This window comes from Rutidosis leptorrhynchoides, chromosome 1 (assembly GCF_046630445.1).
Source record: "Rutidosis leptorrhynchoides isolate AG116_Rl617_1_P2 chromosome 1, CSIRO_AGI_Rlap_v1, whole genome shotgun sequence".
NCBI lineage: Eukaryota > Viridiplantae > Streptophyta > Magnoliopsida > Asterales > Asteraceae > Rutidosis > Rutidosis leptorrhynchoides.
In genome coordinates, this window is record NC_092333.1 from 680,287,072 (window position 1) to 680,297,500 (window position 10,429).

A 10,429-nucleotide genomic window follows, 5' to 3' on the forward strand; every position below is an offset into this window, starting at 1 on the left:
TAAACTTTGCTACAACACTTATAGGCAGTGTACCTAATCGTACAGTAGTGTAGTTTTTAGTAAGTCCGGTTCGTTCCACAGGGAAATCTTTAAACAAAGCTTAACGCTATATTAGTTTACTTTTTATAAAAATACAAATATATATATAAGTAATATTATTATTATAAAGGGGGGTTTTTACCGTTTAATGACCGGTTTGTCGATTTTAAAACTTTAGTCGCAGTTAAAACCTAATGTAAAATATTAAATAAATAAAAGACTTAATTTAAAGCGTAAAGTAAATAACGATAATGAAATTGCGAATAATAAAAGTGCGATAAAATAAACTTGCGATAATTAAAGAGTACGATAATTAAAAGTGCGATAAAATAAAATAACAATAAAAATGCGATAATTAGAAGTGCAATTAAATATAAAATAAAAGAAATTAAATATGAAATAAAAGAATTATGCTTATTTAAACTTCCGTAATCATGATGTTTGACGTGTTGATTTTAGTTTTATGCCCCATGGGTTAATTGTCCTTTGTCCTGGATTATTTAATATGTCCGTCTGGTTTTTGTCCATAACAGTCCATCAGTCATAAATATAAAGTGCGAGTGTCCTCGTCAAATTATTATTATACCCGAAGTTAAATATTCCAACTAATTGGAGATTCGAATTGTAACAAGGTTTTAATACTTTGTTTAGTGAATACACCAGGTTATCGACTGCGTGTAAACCAAGGTTTTATTACTTTGTTAACAATTACACCAATTACCCTTGAATGTAATTTCACCCCTGTTTTAATTATTCTAGTGGCTATTAATCCATTCCCGTGTCCAGTTAAATGAACGATTATTCGTACATATAAATACCCCGCCCATCGTGTCCGATCGAGTGTATATGGTAATTTATAGGGACGCCCAATTGTAAATCTTTATATTAACATTAACAAACTTTCATTTAGTTAAACAAATATAAAGCCCATTAATAGCCCATAGTCTAATTTCCACAAGTGTCGTTCTTTTGTCCAAACCCCAATTATGGTACAAAGCCCAATTACCCAATTTTAGTAATTAGCCCAACATCATGATTACTTCGTTTTAAATAAGCATAATAATAACTTAGCTACGAGACATTAATATAAAAAGGTTGAACATAACTTACAATGATTAAAAATAGCGTAGCGTTACACGGACAGAATTTCGACTTACACCCTTACAACATTCGCTAACATACCCTTATTATTAGAATTATAATTAAAATTAAAATTAAAATATAAATTATATATATATATTTTACGTATATATGAGAGAAGAGAGAAAGATGGATATGTTTTTGGTTCACCAAAGCTCGATTTTTATAGGAGGTGTGGCCTGACTTTTCATGCCATGCGATCGCATGGACTTCCTTCTTCCTGGCCATGCGATCGCATGGCCAGCTGGGAGAGCTCACATGTTGCTTGTTTCCTTGTGCCGACGTTTTATAAATAATATAATATATTAAATAATTATAAGAATTATTTAAATATTATATTATATTTATGTGCATAGTTGACTTGTAATTTTTAGTCCATTTCGTCGAGCGTTGAGAGTTGACTCCGGTCCCGGTTCCGGATTTTCGAACGTCCTTGCGTACAATTTTATATTTTGTACTTTGCATTTTGAATCTTGTACTCTTGTAATTTCGAGACGTTTCTTATCAATAATTGGAACCTCTTTGATTGTCTTTTGTACTTTTGAGCTTTTTGGTCGTTTGCGTCTTTAATTCGTCGAATCTGTCTTTTGTCTTCACCTTTTATTATTTAAACGAATATCACTTGTAAATAGAATAATTGCAACTAAAAGCTTGTCTTTCTTAAGGAATAATGCTATGAAATATATGTTCGTTTTTATCATTATCATTAATAATATATAGTTTCCAACAAAAAAATGTTAAGCAATCGTTTTTGAAGAAAAACACGGTCGAAGTCCAGACTCACTAATGCATCCTAACAAACTCGGTAAGACATACTAATGCAATTTTCTGGTTCTCTAAGACCAACGCTCGGATACCAACTGAAATGTCCCGTTCATATTGATTATAAACGTTCCATATTAATTGATTTCGTCGCGAGGTTTTGACCTCTATATGAGACGTTTTTCAAAGACTGCATTCATTTTTAAAACAACCATAACCTTTATTTTATCTATAAAGGTTTAAAAAGCATTACGTAGATTATCAAATAATGATAATCTAAAATATACCGTTTACACATGACCATTACATAATGGTTTACAATAAGAATATATTACATCAAAAATAAGTTTCTTGAATGCAGTTTTTACATAATATCATACAAGCATGGACTCCAAATCTTGTCCTTATTTTAGTATGCAACAGCGGAAGCTCTTAATAATCACCTGAGAATAAACATGCTTAAAACGTCAACAAAAATGTTGGTTAGTTATAGGTTTAACCTATATATTATCAAATCATAATAATAGACCACAAGATTTCATATTTCAATATACATCCCATACATAGAGATAAAAATCATTCATATGGTGAACACCTGGTAACCGACATTAACAAGATGCATATAAGAATACCCCCTATCATTCCGGGAAATCCTTCGGACATGATAAAAATGAATTCGAAGTACTAAAGCATCCGGTACATTGGATGGGGTTCGTTAGGCCCAATAGATCTATCTTTAGGATTCGCGTCAATTAGTAGATCGGTTTACTAATTCTTAGGCTACCAAGCAAAAGGGGCATATTCGGCTTCGATCATTCACCCATATAATGTAGTTTTATTTACTTGTGTCTATTTCGTAAAACATTTATAAAACTGCATGTATTCTCATCCCAAAATATTAGATTTTAAAAGTGGGACTATAACTCACTTTCACAGATTTTTACTTCGTCGGGAAGTAAGACTTGGCCACTAGTCGATTCACGAACCTATAACAAATATGAACATATATATCAAAGTATGTTCAAAATATATTTACAACACTTTTAATACATTTTGATGTTTTAAGTATATTAAGTCAGCTGTCCTTGTTAGTAACCTACAACTAGTTGTCTACAGTTAGATGTACAGAAATAAATCGATATATATTATCTTGAATCAATCCACGACCCAGTGTATACACGTCTCAGGCTAGATCACAACTCAAAGTATATATTTTTTTGAAATCAACCTCAACCCTGTATAGCTAACTCCAACATTACTGCATATAGTGTGTCTATGGTTGTTCCAAATAATATATATACAAGGGTCGATATGATATGTCAAAACATTTGCATACGTGTTTATGGTATCCCAAGATTACATAATATATTAGAATACATGTATAATACAATATAAGTTAGCTAGAATATGATTTGTATAGAATTGTTAATATTTCCCGTAGCTACAAAAATCAAAAAATATCCAATCTTGTTTTACCCATAACTTCTTCATTTTAAATCCGTTTTGAGTGAATCAAATTGCTATGGTTTCATATTGAACTCTATTTTATGAATCTAAACCGAAAAATATAGGTTTATAATCAGAAATATAAGTTACAAATCGTTTTTGTAAGAGGTAGTCATTTCAGTCGAAAGAACGACGTCTTGATGACCATTTTGAAAAACATACTTCCACTTTGAGTTTAACCATGATTTTTGGATATAGTTTCATGTTCATAAGAAAAATCATTTTCCCAGAAGAACAACTTTTAAATCAAAGTTTATCATAGTTTTTAATTATCAAACCCAAAACAGCCCTCGATGTTACTACGACAGCGTATGTCCGGTTTTACGGTGTTTTTCGTGTTTCCAGGTTTTAAATCATTAAGTTAGCATATCATATAGATATAGAACATGTGTTTAGTTAATTTTAAAAGTCAAGTTAGAAGGATTAACTTTTGTTTGCGAACAAGTTTAGAATTAACTAAACTATGTTCTAGTGATTTCAAGTTTAAACCTTCGAATAAGATAGCTTTATATGTATGAATCGAATGATGTTATGAACATCATTACTACCTCAAGTTTTGTGGATAAACCTACTGGAAAAAAGACAAATGGATCTAGCTTCAAAGGATCTTGGATGGCTTGAAAGTTCTTGAAGTAGAATCATGACACGAAAACAAGTTCAAGTAAGATTTCCACTCGAAATAAGATTGTTATAGTTATAGAAATTGAATCAAAGTTTGAATATGAGTATTACCTTGTATTAGAAAGATATCTTACTGTAAATAAGAAATATTTCTTGAGGTTGGATAATCACTCTACAAGATTGGAAGTAAGCTAGCAAACTTGGAAGTATTCTTGATTTTATGAAACTAGAACTTGTAGAATTTATGAAGAACACTTAGAACTTGAAGATAGAACTTGAGAGAGATCAATTAGATGAATAAAATTGAAGAATAAAAGTGTTTGTAGGTATTTTTGGTCGTTGGTATATGGAATAGATATAAAGGATGTGTAATTTTGTTTACATGTAAATAAGTCATGAATGATTACTCATATTTTTATAATTTTATGAGATATTTCATGCTAGTTGCCAAATGATGATTCCCACATGTGTTAGGTGACACACATAGACTGCTAAGAGCTGATCATTAGAGTATATATATCAATAATACATACATCTAAAAGCTGTGTATTGTACGAGTACGAATACGGGTGCATACGAGTAGAATTGTTGATGAAACTGAACGAGGATGTAATTGTAAGCATTTTTGTTAAGTAGAAGTATTTTGATAAGTGTCTTGAAGTCTTTCAAAATTGTATGAATACATATTAAAACACTACATGTATATACATTTTAACTGAGTCGTTAAGTCATCGTTAGTCGTTACATGTAAATGTTGATTTGAAACCTTTAAGTTAACGATCTTGTTAAATGTTGTTAACCCAATGTTTATTATATCTAATGAGATGTTAAATTATTATATTATCATGATATTATGATATATTAATATATCTTAATATGATATATATACATTTAAATGTTGATACAACGATAATCGTTACATATATGTCTCGTTTCGAAATCATTAAGTTAGTAGTCTTGTTTTTACATATGTAGTTCATTGTTAATATACATAATGACATGTTTACTTATAATTTATCATGATTAAACATAGTGTATCAATATCTTAATATGATTCGTATGTATTTAGTAAGACGTTGTTATAACGATAATCGTTATATATATCGTTTCGAGTTTCTTAATTCAATAAACTCAATTTTATGTATATAACTCATTGTTAAAATACCTAATGAGATACATACTTATCATAATATCATGTTAACTATATATATATATCCATATATATGTCATCATATAGTTTTTACAAGTTTTAACGTTCGTGAATCACCGGTCAACTTGGGTGGTCAATTGTCCATATAAAACCTATTTCAATTAATCAAGTCTTAACAAGTTTGATTGCTTAACATGTTGGAAACACTTAATCATGTAAATATCAATTTCATTTAATATAAATAAACATGGAAAAGTTCGGGTCACTACACCGAACTTTTACATGTTTATTTATATTAATTGAATTTGATAATTACATGATTAAGTGTTTCTAACATATTAAGTAATCAAACTTGTTAAGACGTGATTAATTGAAATAAGTTTCATATAGACAATTGACCACCCAAGTTGACCTGTGATTCACGAACGTTAAAACTTGTAAAAACTATATGATGACATATATATGGTTACATATATAGTTAACATGATATTATCATAAGTAAGTATCTCATTATGTATTTTAACAATGAGTTATATACATAAAATTGAGTTTATTGAATTAAGAAACTCGAAATGATATATATAACGATTATCGTTATAACAACGTCTTACTAAATACATATGAATCATATTAAGATATTGATACACTATGTTTAATCATGATAAATGATAAGTAAACATGTCATAAAGTGTATTAACAATGAACTACATATGTAAAAACAAGACTACTAACTTAATGATTTCGAAACGAGACATATATGTAACGATTATCGTTGTAACAACATTTAACTGTATATATATCATACTAAGATATATTAATATATCATAATATCATGATAATGTAATAATTTAACATCTCTTTAGATATAATAAACAATGGGTTAACAACATTTAACAAGATCGTTAACCTAAAGGTTTCAAAACAACATTTACATGTAACGACTAACGATGACTTAACGACTCAGTTAAAATGTATATACATGTAGTGTTTTAATATGTATTCATACACTTTTGAAAGACTTCACGACACTTATCAAAATACTTCTACTTAACAAAAATGCTTACAATTACATCCTCGTTCAGTTTCATCAACAATTCTACTCGTATGCACCCGTATTCGTACTCGTACAATACACAGCTTTTAGATGTATGTACTATTGGTATATACACTCTAATGATCAGCTTTTAGCAGCCCATGTGAGTCACCTAACATATGTGGAAACCATCATTTGGCAACTAGAATGAAAAATCTCATAAAATTACAAAAATATTAGTAATCATTCATGACTTATTTACATGTAAACAAAATTACACATCCTTTATATCTAATCCATATACCAACGACCAAAAACACCTATAAACACTTTCATTCTTCAATTTTCTTCATATAATTGATCTCTCTCAAGTTCTATCTTCATGTTCTAAGTGTTCTTCATAAATTCTATAAGTTCTAGTTTCATAAAATCAAGAATACTTCCAAGTTTGCTAGCTTACTTCCAATCTTGTAAAGTGATCATCCAACCTCAAGAAATCTTTCTTATTTACAGTAAGATATCTTTTTAATATAAGGTAATACTCATATTCAAACTTTGATTCAATTTCTATAACTATAACAATCTTATTTCGAGTGGAAATCTTACTTGAACTTGTTTTCGTGTCATGATTCTGCTTCAAGAACTTTCAAGCCATCCAAGGATCCTTTGAAGCTAGATCTATTTTTCTCATTTCCAATAGGTTTATCCACAAAACCTGAGGTAGTAATGATGTTCATAACATCATTCGATTCATATATATAAAACTACCTTATTCGAAGGTTTAAACTTGAAACCACTAGAACATAATTTAGTTAATTCTAAACTTGTTCGCAAACAAAAGTTAATACTTCTAACTTGACTTTTAAAATCAACTAAACACATGTTCTATATCTATATGATATGCTAACTTAATGATTTAAAACCTGGAAACACGAAAAACACCGTAAAATCGGACATACGCCGTCGTAGTAACACCGCGTGCTGTTTTGGGTTTGATAATTAAAAACTATGATAAACTTTGATTTAAAGGTTGTTCTTATGGGAAAACGATTTTTCTTATGAACATGAAACTATATCCAAAAATCATGGTTAAACACAAAGTGGAAATATGTTTTTTAAAATGGTCATCAAGATGTCGTTCTTTCGACTGAAATGACTACCTCTTACAAAAACGACTTGTAACTTATATTTCTGACTATAAACCTATACTTTTTCTGTTTAGATTCATAAAATAGAGTTCAATATGAAACCATAGCAATTTGATTCACTCAAAACGGATTTAAAACGAAGAAGTTATGGGTAAAACAAGATTGGATATTTTTTAATTGTTGTAGCTACGGGAAATATTGTAAAAATTCTATACAAATCATATCCTAGCTAACTTATATTGTATTATACATGTATTCTAATATATTATGTAATCTTGGGATACCATAGACAAGTATGCAAATGTTTTAACATATCATATCGACCCATGTATATATATTATTTGGAACACCCATAGACACTTTATATGTAGTAATGTTTGAGTTAGCTATACAAGGTTGAGGTTGATTCCAAAAATATATATACTTTGAGTTGTGATCTAGCCTGAGACGTGTATACACTGGGTCGTGGATAGATTCAAGATAATATATTTCTGTACATCTAACTATGAACAACTAATTGTAGGTTACTAACGAGGACAGCTGACTTAATAAACTTAAAACATCAAAATGTATTAAAAATGTTGTAAATATATTTTGAACATACTTTGATATATATATATATATATATATATATATATATATATATATATATATATATATATATATATATATATATATATATATATATATATATATATATATATGTATATATTTGTTATAGGTTCGTGAATCGACCAGTGGCCAAGTCTTACTCCCGACGAAGTAAAAATCTGTAAAAGTGAGTTATAGTCTCACTTTTAAAATCTAATATTTTGGGATGAGAATACATGCAGTTTTATAAAAGTTTTACGAAATAGACACAAGTAAATGAAACTACATTATATGGGTGAATGATCGAAGCCGAATATGCCCCTTTTGCTTGGTAGCCTAAGAATTAGTAAACCGATCTACTAATTGACGCGAATCCTAAAGATAGATCTATTGGGCCTAACGAACCCCATCCAAAGTACCGGATGCTTTAGTACTTCGAATTCGTTTTTATCATGTCCGAAGGATTTCCCGGAATGATAGGGGATATTCTTATATGCATCTTGTTAATGTCAGTTACCAAGTGTTCACCATATGAATGATTTTTATCTCTATGTATGGGATGTATATTGAAATATGAAATCTTGTGGTCTATTATTATGATTTGATAATATATAGGTTAAACCTATAACTCACCAACATTTTTGTTGACGTCTTAATCATGTTATTCTCAGGTGATTATTAAGAGCTTCCGCTGTTGCATACTAAAATAAGGACAAGATTTGGAGTCCATGCTTGTATGATATTATGTAAAAACTGCATTCAAGAAACTTATTTTTGATGTAATATATTCTTATTGTAAACCATTATGTAATGGTCCTGTGTAAACGGTATATTTTAGATTATTATTATTTGATAATCTACGTAATGTTTTTTAAACCTTTATAGATAAAATAAAGGTTATGGTTGTTTTAAAAATGAATGCAGTCTTTGAAAAATGTCTCATATAGAGGTCAAAACCTCGCAACGAAATCAATTAATATGGAACGTTTATAATCAATATGAACGGGACATTTCAATAAAACTCTAAATTTTAGCTCATATGCGTCTTAAAAACATACTTATTGTCAGCCATGACCATCCCAATCAAATTTCGGGACGAAATTTCTTTAACGGGTAGGTACTGTGACTACCCGGAAATTTCCCACCAAATTTAAACTTAATCTTTATATAGTTTCGACACGATAAGCAAAGTATATTAAACCGAGTCTCAAAATTTTTGAACTGTTTCATGAAATCATTTGACCTTCGACCAGATCCGACGATTCACGAACAATTAATTGTAACTTGATATGTGTGTGTGTGTGTATATATATATATATATATATATATAGTAATAATTGGAAACATAATTTTAAATATTGTATATTGTTGTTACTAAAACTTATTTATGTAAAGTAAAATAAACATAGGATATTATAATAATTATTATTTAATATATATCTCTATATATAAATAAAGTATATTAAAAATAAATATTAAATGATTGTAATACTCGTTTGATGTTTCGATTGATATTTAGCAAGTTAAATTCAAACTTATGTAATTTTAAAAAAAATGGTGATAAGAAAATGAGTTCTATAAATTTTAGACTTAATAAAAATGTATTTAGGAATTATTTGTTAAGTTTTAACATCTTTTTATATTTTACCCTGAATTGGGAGGGACAATTGATGTAATTTTTATTTAACAAATTAAGGATCGAATTTTATACCATAATGACCAAAATAAATAAATATACTTAATATAAAATTTTGGGATTTTTATGAGTACTTTTATCCGCCACTGATTTAACAACGGGGTACGATTTAGCAGTTCATGGAAAACTGTCGACAGAACCTTACAACTTCATGATTGCCGATATCTCCTTTAAGATATGATGTACACGTTTTGTTTTAAATTTAATAAATAATTAATTCTTTCTAAAAGTGATAATAATGAAATTGATAATACTGTTCTTTTGATATTTTTTTACAAGACTTAAATTACATATGTACATACATGTAACCATGATATCAAACCCATCCTCATCATTTTATGGAAAAACATTAGACTCATTATCTCTTCCCCTTTTTCTATCTTACATGAGAAACAATTTCTTTTGTGCTTCAAGCTTGTTCTTTGTATCTCGTGCATTATAATCTCCAGGATTTTGTCATCAAAACATCAAAACACCCTCCAAATACAAACCATCACCGGACCACCATCCTCACAATCCTTCACCCCGTCATCTCCTTCAAACCGTGAGCCACCCTCTCTCTCTCCCTGTAAACACAACGAACCACCACTACATAAACCCATTTTTTCTGTTGGAATCACCATCTCAACCAAGCCCATCACCACAACTTTAAGTCACCATCCTCATGACCACGTTTGTTGCTACTACTGCCGTTTACGTTCCTGTGTTTCTGTTTCGCTGTAAGCCCACAACAACAAGTCATA